This window comes from Lynx rufus, unplaced genomic scaffold (assembly GCF_022079265.1).
Source record: "Lynx rufus isolate CCGP_SWC_20201006 ecotype Redwood Valley unplaced genomic scaffold, mLynRuf1.p SCAF_18, whole genome shotgun sequence".
In the NCBI taxonomy this organism is placed as follows: domain Eukaryota; kingdom Metazoa; phylum Chordata; class Mammalia; order Carnivora; family Felidae; genus Lynx; species Lynx rufus.
Window position 1 is genome coordinate 21,879,976 of NW_025814832.1, and position 11,143 is coordinate 21,891,118.

Here is an 11,143-nt window from a genome sequence, read left to right on the forward strand (position 1 = left end):
GACTTCAACTCAGGTCATGATCTCGCGGTCCTTGGGTTTAAGCCCCACAATGGGCTCTGTGCTGACAGCTCAGAGCCTGGAGCCTGTTTCAGATTCTGTGTCTCCCTCTCTCACTGACCCTCCCCCGTTCATGCTCTGTCTCTCTCTGTCTCAAAAATAAATTAACTTAAATTTTTTTAACTTAATTTTTAACTTAAAAAAATAACTTAATTTTTAACTTAAAAAACTAAAAAATTTTAAATTATTTTACTATTCTAATGTATGTTATCTAAAACTGACAGGGGGATCGCTTCTCGGCCTTTTGGCTAAGATCAAGTGTAAAACTGACAGGGGTGTCTGGGTGGCTCAGTTGGTTAAGCATCTGACTTTGGCTCCGGTCCTGACCTCGCAGTTTGTGAGTTCGAGCCCCACATTGGGCTCTGTGTTGACAGCTCAGAGCCTGGAGCCTGCTTTGGATTCTGGGTCTCAATCTCTCTCTCTCTCTCTCTCTCTCTCTCTCTCTGCCCCTCCCCCGCTCATGCTCGCTCTCTCTCTCTCTCTCAAAATAAATAAATAAACATTTTTAAATTTAATTAAAAAATAAATAAAACTGACATTAATTATACTGCTATTAAAATAGTCTTAGAAGAAAAGGTGATCTGTGATATTAAAAATTAACTTTTAGTTTTAGTAGGCTCCACATTCAAGGTGGGGCTTGAATTCATGAACCTGAGATCAAGAGTTGAATGCTTTACCGACTGAGCCAGCCAGGTGCCCCTATTACAAAGTATCTTAGAGGGCACCTGGGTGACTCAGTTCATTAAACCTTAGACTCCTGGTCTCAGCCCAAGTCATGATGTCACTGTTCATGAGATCCAGCCCCAGAGAACCTGCTTGGGATTCTCTCTCTGCCCCTCCCCCTTTCTTTCTCTCTCTCAAAATAAATACATAAACTTTAAAAAAAAAGTATCTTGGGGCGCCTGGGTGGCTCAGTCGGTTAAGCGGCCGACTTCGGCTCAGGTCATGATCTCGCGGTCTGTGAGTTCAAGCCCTGCGTCGGGCTCTGTGCTGACAGCTCAGAGCCTGGAGCCTGTTTCAGATTCTGTGTCTCCCTCTCTCTGACCCTCCCCCGTTCATGCTCTGTCTCTCCCTGTCTCAAAAATAAATAAACATTAAAAAAATTTAAAAATAAATAAATAAATAAATAAAATTAAAATAAAATAAAATAAAAGTATCTTAAAAGAAGTAATAATTACCATTTGTTACACAAACATGAGTAATAATGGCCAACCTTACTGGAAGAAGATTGCTCTGTGCCAGGCGCAAAGTGCTTTGTGTATTGTAATGTGTTACAACTGCATAATGAGGTTAATACTATTTTTTTTAGGTGGGGAAACTGAAGCTCGTGGCGGGTAGGTGATTTGCCCGAGTTCAGACAGCTAGGAGGAATGGAACTAGGATTTAAAGCCAGTCACTGTGAGGTGCAAAGAAATCATAATTTGAAACCAGTGAGATAGCTAGTTCTAACACGGGGCAAAGAATAGGAGTGATTCAGATCATGACTGTCCTGCTATAAATGATTTATGGAATCAGAGCAACTAATGCATTATGCCCACGTGTGAGAAACAGAAAGGCATCTTGGGATGCAAGGCAAAGAGAGGCCATTCATAATACTAATTAGGAATGAGTCCCGAGGGAATCTTCACTGCCCATAATCAAGAATGAAGAATGAAGCCTTCCACTTTTGACTCCAGAGTCAAACTACAAATCAAGCAGCAGGATCATTCAGTGAAGGTAATTGCCTCTGCTTCACAAAAACTACACACAGGTCATCTGTCTGTCTCTGGCTCTACAATATGCATAAGGAAACTGCCTCCTCAATCTTCTGAGCGACGTGCTGATCCTTGAGGGAGGGAGGGGAGGCGATTTGGGGGAAACCTGCAAAATTTGCTGATTGGGACAGGAAGTCGTAACAGACTTCTCACGTAGTCTGGTGCAACAGCCATATGAGGTGGGTCTGATTCTAATTCCAATTTTACAAATGGAGAAAATGAGGCACAGAAAGGTTAAATAACTTGCCCGAGGCCACAAAACCCCTAAGTGGCAGAGACTGGCTGTGACTCTATCTCACTCTTGCTCCAGCTCACACGCTTAACTACCACGCTGTGCCATGGGACATCATGTCCTCAGAAATTATACACTTCCCTGGCCCAGTGAGACCACAGGGATTACAATGCAACCCAAATTATATCAGTCATCTCTTTTCTTTCTATTCAACTGTACTGCCTTCCTCTGACTTTCTGCTCTTGACTACGAGCAATGACTCTAATACCATTGATTCCTTTCTCCGTAAGCTCCTCAATCCCATTTATTTTTACATTCTCTTACAACCCTCCTCTTGTTTCCACTTTCTAAACTTAGATATAATAAAGCCTTTAGCAAAGACATGGGCTCTTTGCCTGTAACAGTCTTTCCACTTGCCTTGACCCAGGTCTAGTCTTTCCGACTAAAACTCTCTGGGGGGAGGATTACATGGCTGAAGAGGCTCCACATTCCGAGCAGCGGTTTCACATTAGTCTCCCTCTTGCTTTCTTGTAGTTTGATTCCCCAGGGCCCCTAGTGGGAGTCTTTGACGTGGGCCTGGTGTCTTTTGTCACCACTGATAATGACCATTGACACTGGGACTGGTTCGATTTGTCTCCCCAGTCTCTCCAGATTGCGGCTGAATGTCACATAATCTGTAATTCCTCTGATACTATGATTGGAGTGCCTTTTGCATTTGTCGGGATAGGCTACCGTGGGCTACAGCCGAAAATCAATCACAAGGCTCAGTGGTTTAATGCCTTGGTCCATCAGACTTGTATAAAAAACCACAATGGACTGGGTGACTGCTAAACAACAAACAACTTCATTTCTCACAGTTTTGGAGACCGGGAAGTCCAAGATCATGATGCTGACAGATTCAGCATCAGCAGATTTCCGGTAAGTTTGGTTTAGTTCAGTGCAGTGGACTGAATGTTTACATGTGGTCTGGTGAGAGGCCCCTTCTTCCCTTCCCACTGCAACCTCACGTGGTAAAAGGGGTGAGGGCTCTCTCCGAGGAGGTTTTTTTTACACTGACACTGCTGGGGAGCAAGAATTTCCTGTCCCTTTCAAAAGTCCTTTGAAGGCTGGACAAAGAACGAAATTGACAGGAGACGGATTAAGAGGAGAAAATCAAATTTCATTTCATGCCTACGGGGAATCCACACAGACATGGAAATTCCAAAGACAGTCAGGCAAAATGAGGTATATATGTCAGCCCGAACTCAGGAGAAAGGGGGAGGGGGTCTGGGACTTTGAAGAGTAGGAATGCAATTTATAGGGCTGTAAGAAAAAGAGAAGATGTTTGGTAATTAGATGTTTGCCCTACAGATGAGTCACTCAGATAAAATTTATCTCTGCTTCTAATCATTATTCTGGGAAAGACCCCCAATTTTAGAATTTTTTTTTTCTTTTGGATTCTTCCATGTAGTTAAGGGAAGGGCAAAAAGGTTCTCTTGAGCCTGCAGGCCCTCAATATTGCCATCAGCTCAGAAAAAGATTCATGCTAAAATGGTCCACCTTAAGGTGGCCCCTGTACCACTAATCCCATTCATGAGGGGCCCACCCTCAGGCCTGATCACCTCCCTAAGGGTCCACCTCCTATTTTTTTTTTTTTTATGTTTATTTATTCTTGACAGAGACAGAGACAGCAGGAGTGGAGAAGGGGCAAGGGAAAGAGGGAGAGAGAAAATTCCAAGCAGGCCTAGCACTGCCAGCGCAGAGCCCGACACAGGGCTCGAACCCATGAAACAGTGAGATCATGACCTGAGCCGAAACCAAGAGTCGGATGCTTAACCAACTGAGCCACTGAGGAACGCCCCCCAAAATTTTTTTAATGTTTATTTTTGAGAGAGACAGAGACAGAGCACAAGTGGGGGAGGGGCAGAGAGAGAGGGAGACACAAAATCTGATGCAGGCTCCAGGCTCTGAGCTGTCAGCACAGAGCCTGACGCGGGGCTCGAACCCACAAACCACGAGATTGTGACCTGAGCTGAGGTCCAGCAAACGCTTCACCGACTGAGCCACCCAGGCGCCCCTAGGCTCCACCTCCTAATCCCATCACCTGGGGGGTTAAGATTTCACTATATGAATTTTGGAGGAAACATGGATTCCATTGCCCTGAACAAAACCAAACTTACCCAAAATCTGCAGGGCTAGCACCTCTGCAGTTAGATGCCCCTCTTCTAGGGATTCTGAGAACCTGTTTTTTTTCCAATCTGTCATCTCAGTACAAAGCCTATATGCAGCACAAGAGGGCAGAGATAGCTAGGTGGGGGGTGTCTTATAGTAGCTCTTAAACGGTTGGCTTAGGAGTCGAGCACCTGACTTTGGCTCAAGTCATGATCTCGCCGTTCATGAGTTCTGCTGTCAGTGCAGAGCCCGCTTCTCTCTCCCTCTCTCTCTGCCCCTCGTCTGGCCTGTGTTCTCTCTCTCTCAATCTCTCTGTCTCTCTCAAACATAAATAAACACTAAAGAAAAAAAAAGAACAAGAAGAAAGTGGTTGGCTTGGCCTGGAGGTCACTGCTCCTTCCGACCCATTCACCAGAACTAGTCGATTGGCCCTATAACTCTAAGGCCCCTAGAAAATACGGAGAGCCACACAGCATTCTGTGGGCAGGAAATGTCTCTGCCTTCTCATTCCTGTATCCTACACTGTAATCCCATCTCTTCTTTTCCCAGTCTGGTCCCAGCCATCAGCCTGTACCTTGAACTTTAACCTTCGACCTCTAAATCCACAAATTATAGTTTACTCCAGTTCTTGTTCTTTGGAGTATTTTAACTCCTGCCAAATGACCCTGCCTCTGCCCTTTCCCTGGCATATACCTCATGATCGGAATGTTTTCTCCTTCATCCCCATGTCTCATTTTGCATCTAGTCATTTTCCAGGAGCCACACCTCTGAGAGTGGTCTGGAAAGACACCCCCAAACTTTCTAAAATCAAAACTGAAGTTATTGGGGTGCCTGGGTGACTCAGTCGGTTGGTTGAGCATTGGACTTTGGCTCAGGTCATGATCTCACGGTTCATGGGTTCAAGCCCCACAGCGGGCTTTATGCTGACAGTTCAGAGCCTGTTTTGGATTCTCTGTCTCCCTCTCCCTGCCCCTCCCCTGCATTTTCTTTTTCTCACTGTCTCTCTCAAAAATAAATAAACACTAAAAAAAAACCAAACAAAACACACCTGAAGTTATTAAGCCTAAGAAACATTCTTTCTCAGTGGAGTAAAGAAAGGGACATGGAGGTGACACTGAAAAGATAAAAACAGGTGGAAAGCCCAGAGCCCGGAGCCTGGAAGCCAGAGCCAGGAGTCACCCCTGGTCCCCAACTATCTCCCTAGGACAGTTTTTTTTTTTTTAATTTTTTTAATGTTTTATTCATTTTTGAGACAGAGAGACAGAGCATGAATGGGGGAGGGTCAGAGAGAGAGGGAGACACAGAATCTGAAACAGGCTCCAGCCTCGGAGCTGTCAGCACAGAGCCCGACGCGGGGCTCGAACTCACGTATCGTGAGATCACGACCTGAGCCGAAGTCGGACGCTCAACCGACAGAGCCACCCAGGCGCCCCTCCCTAGGACAGTTTAATACAGATCAGAGGCGCCTGGGTGGCTCAGTCAGTTGGGTGTCCGACTTTGGCTCAGGTCATGATCTCATGGTTCATGGGTTCGAGCCCCGCGTCAGGCTCTGTGCTGACAGCGCAGAGCCTGGAGCCTGCTTTGGATTCTGTGTCTCCCTCTCTCTCTGCTCCTCCCCCACTTGCACGTACACTCTCTCTCTCCCTCTCAAAAATAAGTAAATAAACATTTAAGAAATCTCTACACCCAACATGGGGCTCAAACTTACAACCCTGAGATGGAGACCCTGGGATCAAGAGTCACATGCTCTTTCGAATGAGTCAGCCAGGCATCCCAACATGTTTGTGATTATACCAAACATATCTTAGCAAACAAACAAACAAACAAACAAACAACCGTAGTGACCATAACCTTGCAAACAAATTCTTTTAAACGGATGTATCACTGAGAAAAAAACACATAAAATGAATGACTTAGTCGTTTATATTTTAGTAAGAATTAGCTTGGGAGCCTTTTTTTTTTTTTAATTTTTTTTTCAACAATTTTTATTTATTTTTGGGACAGAGAGAGACAGAGCATGAACGGGGGAGGGGCAGAGAGAGAGGGAGACACAGAATCGGAAACAGGCTCCAGGCTCCGAGCCATCAGCCCAGAGCCTGACGTGGGGCTCGAACTCACGGACCGCGAGATCGTGACCTGGCTGAAGTCGGACGCTTAACCGACTGCGCCACCCAGGCGCCCCATCCTTTTTTTTTTTTTTTTTAACAGCTGCTTGGGATCACTGAAGGTTGGATACAGAAGGAGGTGTAGGCAGCTGGTGGGTCTCTGTGAAGTACTGTGGTATATGACTTTGGATAGCCCATGGCAGCATGCAGTCACTGGGCCTTGGGGAATGGAGGGCCAATGAGAGTAGAATATTCGAATTTTAAAAGTAGTGGAAAAAGGGAAATGGTGGACTCCAAAAGCAAATTTTGCCAGCCTAATAATTTTTTTAAGTTTATCTATTTCGGGGTGCCTGGGTGGCTCAGTTGGTTGAGCATACGATTTCAGCTCAGGTCACGATCTCTGGGTTCGTGAGTTCAAGCCCCATGATAGGCTCTGGGCTGACCACTCGGAGCCTGGAGTCTACTTCAGATTCTGTGTCTTCCTCTCTCTCTGCCCCTCCCCTGCTAGTGCTCTGTCTGTCTCTGTCTCTCTCTCTTTCTCTCGCTCTCTCAAAAATAAAAAACATTAAAAAAAATTACTTATTTAGAGAAAGAGAGAAGAATGAGCAAGGGAGGGGCAGAGGGAGACAAAGGCTCCCAAGCAGGCTCTGTGCTGTCAGCACAGAGCCCAATGCAGGGCTGGAACTGGTAAACCGTGAGATCATGACCTGCGCTGAGGTTGGAAGCTTAACCAACTGAGCCACCCAGGTGCCCCGTGCCAGCCTAATTATTTTATTTTATTTTATTTTATTTTATTTTATTTTATTTTATTTTATTTATTTTATTTTATTTTATTGTTTAAAACAACAGACTCTTAAAAAAATTTTTGTTTTGATGTTTATTTACTTTTGAGAGCGACAGAGCAACAGAGTACGAGAGGGGGAGGGGCAGAGAAAGAGGGAGACACAGAATCCGAAACAGGCTCCAGGCTCTGTGCTGTCAGCACAGAGCCTGACTCGGGGCTTGAACTCACGAAACACGAGATCATGACCTGAGCCAAAGTTGGATGTTTAACCGACTGAGCCATCCAGGTGCCCTGTGCCAGACTAATAATTTTAACGTCACACATATAGTGAACAGGATCTTGAAACTCACCCATTCCAGCTCCCATGTTTCCCTTGACCATATTGAAGGAGGACCCTGGCTGCCTCCATTTTGATTTCAAACTTTCTTGGGTTCTTCTCTCCAGCTTGTCTCTTGGCTCAGGCAGAAGACCCTGAGAGCAAAGCATCCCCTGATGGGAACCAAAACTCCCCCCTCGAACAAGGAGGACTGCCCCAATCAGCAAGACCCAACTTGTGAATGACTCCAAGATCCATCTGACATTCACTTATAGCCCTGAGCATCAGCTACAGCATCCCTGATACGTGCTGCCCACACTAGGCTTGAAGAGCCCCAGTGCTGGCGACTCGGCTATTTCTCAAGATTCCCCCTAACCATTGTTTTAAAGATTTATTTATTTATTAATTTATTTATTTATTTAATCTCTACACCCAACGTGGGGCTTGAACTCACAACCCTGAGATCAAGATTCACGTGCCAGGGGCACCTGGGTGGCTCAGCGGGGTAAGCATCTGACTTCGGCTCAGGTCATGATCTCACCATTCGTGAATTCTAGCCCCGCGTCGGGTTCTGTGCTGACAGCTCAGAGCCTGGAGCCTGCTTCAGATTCTGTATCTCTCTTTCTCTGACCCTCCCCTGCTCATGTTCTGTCTCTCTCACTCTCTGAAAAATGAATACACTTTAAACAAAGTAAAAATCAAAAAAAATTTGAAAAGTCACATGCTCTACTGACTGAGCCAAGCCAGGGACCCCTGCTCCCAAGCCATTTTTGGACAACTTCTATTGACTTAAAAAAAAATTCTTTTTTGTTTTAAATTCCAACTTTAAAAAAAAGTAAAAAAATAAATTTCAACTTTATTGAGATTTTTTAAAAAGGTGTTGTTTTTTTTTAATTAAAGGTTTTTTCTTAGAAAAAAATGCACTTCCTCACAGGTTTGTTTATAATCCTGCCTCTAGTCCTCCCGTAGAGGACATGCTGTTTGAAGGAATCTCCTCAAAAGCTGTCTTCAGTAGGGTAATCACGTTTAGTTACTTCGAGCATCCTTCTAGTGGCCAGTTGTTTTTTTTTTTTTATGCTTATTTTTGAGAGAGAGAGAGAGAGAGAGAGCGAGCAGGGGAGGGGCAGAGAGAGGGAGAGAAAGAATCCCAAGCAGGAACTCAGCTGGCAGCCTGAAGTGGGGCTCGAACCCACAAACCACGTGATCACGACCTCAGCCCTCAGTCAAGAGTCGGAGGCTTACCCCACTGAACCCCCCAGGCGCCCCTTGTGTCCAGGTTTTAAGTTCCATCTCCAACCGTGCCACTTGTCCCCTGGACATACGTGGCCTCTGTAGTTTTCAAGGGCTATAATCCCATAGAAATCCTTCCAAGAGAATGGAGACACTGCTATAGACATACAGGGTATGATTTTGACACAGGACTTGTCGCAAGAAGAGATGCCCATAGGAGATGGAACTGAACTTGGCTCCTTGCTAATAATTCAACAGGAATTTAAAAACAAATAATAACTCAACAGGAATTAATAATGTAGCTCACGTTTACCGAGTACTTCTGGGCCAGCCTCCATTCAAAAACGCTTTGTGTGCATTATCTCAGTGAACCTTCACTGCAACCCTGTGGGATGGGGGCTTTTATTCTCAACCTCATTTTACAGAAGAGGAAACTGAGGTGCAGAGAGTAACTTGTCTAAGACAGCCACAGCTGGTGTGTAGCACATTTCAGACCCCAGCCACGAATTCCAGACCGCTCGGACTCTCTCAGTCACTGGTGTTCGTGGCTTTGTGCGTGGCCAAGATTTTGAATTTTAGCATTGTTACAAAGCAGCAAAGAGTATCTTCCTCTCAGTCTTGATTTCTGCTAATCTGATAGTAAATAATATTATTCCCTTATAGCAACATTTACACAGCAGTAGAATGGGACATAGGTCCTCTTCTTCCAGACTTATGAGCTTGTATCCAACGTACCGTATCATTTGGCTTCTGACTTCAGAATTTGAAAAAAACAGAGGTCGAACGTGACATTGAACCGGGTCCAGAGTTCCGGATACGAAGTCCAATGCAGTCAGAAGCTGACACATGACCATGGGTGATTCCCTCAGTTGTAAAAGGAGGGCATTGGATTCCACCCCGCGCTAGCTAAGGGATCTCCTAATGCTCAGATCTCACGTCCAAAAGAGTAACTCTCTGCGGGGGGGTTTCCCGGGAACTGCGGCAGAAGGAAAGAGCAAACATATCTTGAAAAAGGCTGACTCTCCGGTGCCCCTTGAGTCACACACAACAAATTGAAATGAACAAATGAGTATCTGTTCCCTGCTTCTGATGTGTGAGACTGTCAGTTGGCAATGGTTACTATGCTTAGGTTTTTCACTGGCTCTGTTGCCCCTACTAAAAATAAGCTGCCAGTGTTGGGGTTGAGTCATTTTCATACATGAATACGTGGAGGAAAAAAGTGACAAAGGTCATAGAGGCTCTGTGTACGATGATTTCCCTTCTGACCAGATACCACACCTTGTTCCCAACACCCAGCCCCTCTTTTTTGTTTTACTTCAGATAAGCCATATGCCTCAAATAGAAAAAATATTTGACCATATGTTATTATGTTTTAGATTGTGCATATCCTGTTCTCTGCTTGTGGATTGGCCTTGTCCTTATTTTTTAACTTTTCTGAGGAATAGAGGTTGATATTAACAACATTTGTAACAGTACTTTATAGTTTGCACAGTGATTGCATATGCATATGTACATATGCATAGTTTCTTTGGAATAGTTTCTTTGGAATAGTCAGCCATGCCTCTGGTGATGTGGCAATCTGACGATGGGTTCCCAACCTTCTTTAGAGGTGGTAAAGTCTTATCAAGACAGGATCCATCCCAGGCAATTTGTAAAGTAATGTTGTCTTGTTTTAAGGGAATCTTTCTATTTTATTATTTTTTAGAATATATGTATATATATATATATATATATATATATGTTTTAAGTTTTGTTTTTTGCTTTTGTTTTTGTTTTTGTTTTTGTTTTTTTTTTTTTGAAGTAGAAAGAGTGATTTGGGAGGGACAGAGAGAGGGGGAGAGAGAAAGAATCCCAAGCAGGCTCCACATTGTCAGCATGTAGCCAGATGCAGGGCTCAAACTCATGAACCCCAAGATCATGACCTGAGCTGAAATCAAGAGTCAGATGCTCAACCGACTGAGCCACCCACATGCCCATTTAATATATTTTGTAATGCTATTTATTTACTTTGGAGGGGGAGGGGCAAAGAGAGAGGAAGAGAGAGAATCCCAGGCAGGGTGCACTAATGTCTCAGAGCCCAATGCAGGGCTCAACCTCATGAACTGCAAGATCATGACTCAAGTGGGAACCAAGAGTCACTCAATTACTGAGCCACCCAGGTGCCTCCCCTTATCATCTTTCTTTGTGATCCAGTACAGAAGGTCCTCAAACAAAAGTGTCCAAAGCAAACATTTTATTTTAAAAAGCAAACTTCCTCCCTGAATTAGCTCTCTTGATTGGGGGTATCACCATCTACTCATTTGCCCAAGCCAGAAACCCGTGAGTCCCTTTCTGTCACCTTCTAAATCCAGCGGGTTCTGTCCATTGGTTCTCTCACATACTTTGCGCGCCCATAACCACTGCCATCACCTTAACATGGGGATGGGGAGGCAGGGAGGGAGATTAGACAGATACTGATGGAATACTAAGAGAAATATCTGAGATCAGTTGAAGCATATACACCAAGACGTTAAG